The sequence below is a fragment of the Apium graveolens genome, chromosome 10, assembly GCF_009905375.1.
Source record: "Apium graveolens cultivar Ventura chromosome 10, ASM990537v1, whole genome shotgun sequence".
Taxonomy (NCBI): domain Eukaryota; kingdom Viridiplantae; phylum Streptophyta; class Magnoliopsida; order Apiales; family Apiaceae; genus Apium; species Apium graveolens.
The window spans coordinates 71,095,322-71,100,237 of NC_133656.1; the positions used below are offsets into that span (position 1 = coordinate 71,095,322).

At 39.1% G+C, this 4,916-nt stretch overlaps 1 non-coding gene across 1 annotated transcript; it reads right to left on the bottom strand.

Annotated features, from left to right (window-relative positions):
• Nucleotides 1-3,692: 3,692 nt before the first annotated feature.
• Nucleotides 3,693-3,799, bottom strand: LOC141694765 (small nucleolar RNA R71). The gene has a single exon (XR_012564049.1). It is a non-coding gene; the product is annotated as a small nucleolar RNA R71 (small nucleolar RNA).
• Nucleotides 3,800-4,916: the final 1,117 nt, after the last annotated feature.

The following is a 4,916-nucleotide window of genomic DNA, read 5'->3' on the forward strand; positions in this document are numbered from 1 at the left end:
TGATGTCCTGGACGAGGATATGTAGTCTGGGTGTTGCTTCCAATTGCAGCAGAACACCCTTAGTTAAAGGCGTTGATCTGTATTCTGTATATGTATATGTGTTTACTTTTTGGCTTGATTTGTTTAACTGTTCATTGATCGCGATATCTGTGATATGTCTAGTCACGTTTCTCATTACAAGGTAACCAAGCTTGTACCTTTATTTTCCACGTATGAACTATGTTTGTATATGTAGTTTGAGCACGGGTAGTTGGAAAATTCTGGAATTTGATGAACTTTAAGGGAGGTGGCTTTCGACTTGAAATAGCTATGATGCATTAGCTGATTCTGGTGATGAGAATATATGGTCAACTGGATGAGGATGTATAGTCCAAATGCTGATTCTGTTATTCTGTTAGAAAATTAGAATTTTAGAACTTAATTTAATTATGTTCTTGATATTAATCCTAAAATCTAATGATTGGAAATTGTTCAATGATATTTGAACTTAAATTTTCATGTATGGTTTTAAGAATTTTCTTAATGAAATCCATAGAGAAATAGAGTTGAAACTAGTAGTTTGTAAAAACTTGAAATGAAGAATGTGTCATTTGTCCCACATTAAAAATAAATAAAGTGAGGATTTTATTTATTTGTGATTTAATTTTTTAATTAGAATTAATTTATCAGTCGGACTGGGTTATTGTATCTGTTGGGCTTGGTCACTTTGTAAGTGGGCTGAGTCAGATTCATCATGTAACTGATAAATAAAGATTCATAATTAAAAACATTAAAACTGATTTAATGTGTGGATTAAATACAAAAGCTGTTACATTTTATTTAAATTCAAAATCAGCAGTTTTGATTTATGTATTAAATGAGCAGTTTTGATTTCTGATATTAATGTATATTAAAGTCTATTAATGTCAAGGTTGTAAGTTACACTTAGCCTCTATTATAAATAGAGGGCCTAAGTTGTTGATGAAACATACCACACAACATTCTCTTCTCTTCTCCCTCTCTGCATTTTCTCTCCCAGAAACACAAGTTCGAAGTGCTGTAGGTTGGTTTTTCCGGCGACTGAGGTGCTGGTCGAGGTGGAGGTTTTGTTGCTGCTGTTAACATCAACTCCGAGCTGTTTTATCCTGGTGGAGATATTGCACGCATCCCAAACGCAGCAGGTAGGGGGCAATATTTTCTTCAAGAGCAGCCAGGACTTCGAGTAAGGCCTGGTGACTCAGCTGTGATCATTTTCTTGGTTTTTTTGTATCTGTGTACCATTATTTTCAGACTCTGTTGAAAGCTATGGTTTCGGGTACATCTTCTTTTCTCTCTTCGTTATTTCAGTTACTGATTTTGTTTACATGCATGCTTTTTTTGTTGACTGTGGTCTTGGCCTGAACTTGCTAAATTCTTTATACACTTGCCTCTATGTTGCAAGATTTGTTAGTGAAATTTTCAACATTCTTGAAGAGAATATTAGTTATTTAGAATTTAGCATAATGGTTAACGAAAGTGAGGTTATCGTTGGTGGTGGTAGCAGTTCGGGTGCAACTGCTGAGACCATTGATTAGACCACCTATAGTTTCCCACAAGCTGTTGAACTAACCGGTTTACCGGAGAAATTCAACGGTGGCATTGGCTTTTCTCGCTGGCAGAAAAGGATGAAGTTGTGGCTGACTATAAAGGGTCTGTGGCCGGTTGTGGAATATGAGAAACCAGTAGTGGATCAAGAGAAGGCTGACACAGTTACAAGCTTAAATTGGTGTTTTGGACTTAAGTTGTTGGTATTTTGATGTGTTTTTGTGTTAATTCATTTCAGGTATCAGTTATATGAAGAAAAGAGCTTTTAAAGGAAATATGATGAAAAGTGATCAGAATTGGAATCCAAGGCCATTGTCAAGTTGTAGAGAATCTCAATAGCTTCGCGTGGGCAGTTGAATCGCCTAATTCTGATGAGTAGAACTCAAGTTATGGTCAAAACAAGATTCATCAGAATATTTTTCCAGTCAGTAGCTGAGCGCCCGCTCAGCAGAGCTGAGCGGCCGCTCAGGAGAGCTGAGCGGCCGCTCAGGGCGCGGCTGGTCGCTGATTTCGCTGAAAAAGCCTTTTTTGAGTAGAATTTGACGATTTTAAGGGTCCAGGTCCACTAGGGGCGTATATATACTTAAAAAAAAGGGTTTTCATCATCCGGGAAGATTGGGATACGAAGAATAAGACCTAGAAGCATAGAACAACTCCGAAAAAGAAGATCTTGTTTTCAACTTGTGATTCTTTAAATTAGTTGTAACTTTGGATGCTCGTTTTCGTTCTTGTTGAACCTAGATCTCGTTTATTCGTACTTTGATTATTATTTAGTTTATTAAGACCTTATTTTATACCATGCTTTCATTGGAACCCATGGTGACGATGAGTTCGATTATGGGCCAATCGTTGTCATGGGATTCTAGCGGATTTACTTATGGATTTCAATAATTAATTGTTTCGATATCTTGGTGTGTGGTGATTGTATGATATCCTAGTATTGGTTGTGCTTATTCGTCTTATGTGCGTAGCTAACATATAAGATAGCGTGTTAATCTCTATTGAAGCGACAGTGAATATAGAGGTTTAGAACTTGCCATGCTAGCATAGGTTCATGTATGTGTATGCATGATTCGTAGGTAACTCTAACCGTTTTACTTGCCCTATGTAATCAAGATAGATAACTTGTGCTTAAACCATTATATTGTCAAATTCTATAGACATATAGGGTCTCAATATAATTGGTGCCTATTCAGCTTCTATCTCTTTTGTGGATGTCTGGTAGAATGGTACTCGTGCAACGAAAGTTGGCGTTTATCAGTTTCGTGTTATCTGATTAGTGTCCTCACCATCACATGCTAAGGTTAAGAACGAGAAGGTTATTGAACGAAGTATTTAATGAAGTTAGAATCCCATATTTGTCATATATATTAATTCAACCTCAATTCTCTTAGTTAATATTATTTAGTATAATCTCTTAGTTTAATAAAAACCCAATTTGTTATTTGTCTTAGCATTGAGCGATAACCATACATTGTTGCATAGGTGCATAAATTGAACTTAACCTAAACCAGTCTCTGTGGGAACGAATCTGATTTATATCTTATACTACTTGCGAACGCGTATACTTGCGTGAATATTAGCGCGTATTTTCGCCCTAACAAGTTTTTGGCGCCGCTGCCGGGGACTCGGTGTTAATTTTTAGTTTATGTGTTTGTCATCAGTGGTTGTTAAAGTTCAGTGACTCGGATTCTTTTACTTTCACGGTTTACTTGTTTGTGTTTCAGGTACTCATTACAATGGGAGATCCAGTAGCACGAACGAGAGCTTTGATGAATTTTTCTCAACCCAAGATCAATGACATTCAATCTAGCATTGTCAGGCCAGCTATCACAGCTAATACCTTTGAGATCAAGCCTGGCATAATTCAATGGGTACATATTTCAGTCCAGTTTGGGGGTTCTCCAATGGAAGATCCCAATACGCACATTAGGGATTTCATTGAGATCTGCGACACCTTCAAGTTCAACGGTGTTTCCGAAGATGCTGTGAAGCTGAGACTATTCCCATTCTCTTTGAGGGACAAGGCTAAGAGCAGGTTACACTCTCTACCAGCTGGTTCGATTACTACTTGGGAAGATCTTGCTCAGAATTTTCTTACCAAATTCTTCCCTAAGGCGAAGACAGCTGCAATGAGGAACGCTATTACTCAATTTGTGCAGCAAACGGGAGAATCGCTATGTGAAGCTTGGGAGCGCTACAAGGAGATGCTTAGGAAGTGTCCTCATCATGGAATTCCTGATTGGATGATCATCACTTCTTTTTATAATGGGTTGGGAGCACAGTCCAGACCCATGCTCGATGCAGCATCAGGCGGAGCACAATGGGCAAAGAGCTATAAGGAAGCTTATGATCTAATTGAACTGATGGCTGCTAATGAATATCAGTATCCAACCCAGAGATGTCCACAGGGCAAGGTAGCAGGAGTACTTGAGGTGGATACAGCTACGGCTATCACTGCTCAACTAAAGGCGTTGTCTATGAAGATCGATTCTCTGGCTAACTATGGTGTTAAGCAGATAATTAGTGTTTGTGAGCTGTGTGCAGGTCCGCATGCGACAGAGCAATGCGCTATATCTAGCGACTCAGCTCAGTTTGTGAGCAACTTTCAGAGATCGCAACAACCAGTTCCAGACACTTATCATCCTGACAACTGGAATCATCCTAACTTCAGCTGGAGCAACAATCAGAATGTGATGCAACAGCCGTTCCAGCCGTTTGGAAATAAGCTGTTCAACTCTCTTGGTTTTCAGCAACAACTCCAACTTCAACAACAAACTCATGATGCAGGTCTATCTTCGAATGAAAAATCTGAATTAGAGGAGTTGAGGCTTATGTGCAAAAACCAGGCTCTTATATGCCAAAGCCAAGCTGTTTCTATCAAGACTCTGGAGAACCAAATAGGGCAAATTGCTAATGCCTTATTGAATCGGCCACCAGGAATGCTTCCTAGTGATACGGAAGCCAATCCAGGAAAGAGGGAAGTTGAAGAACATGTGAACGCCATCACCTTAAGGTCTGGAAAGGTCGCAAGCCCCCAAATTCAGCAAGACAAAGAGCCTGAAAAATCTCAAGATTCAGAAAATGCAGTTATGGCTGAAGAAGATGTGCAGAAGGAAGTAGAGGTGGAACCAAGGAAGACTAGTGTGGAACACACTCCTCCTGAGGGTAATACAGGGGAGAAACAGATTTATCCTCCACCTCCTTTTCCTAAAAGGCTGCAGAAGAAAAAGCTGGATAAGCAGTTTGAGAAGTTTCTGGAGGTGTTCAAGAAACTTCATATCAACATACCTTTCGCTGAAGCTCTTGAGCAGATGCCTAGCTATGCGAGGTTTATGAAAGGTATTCTCTCT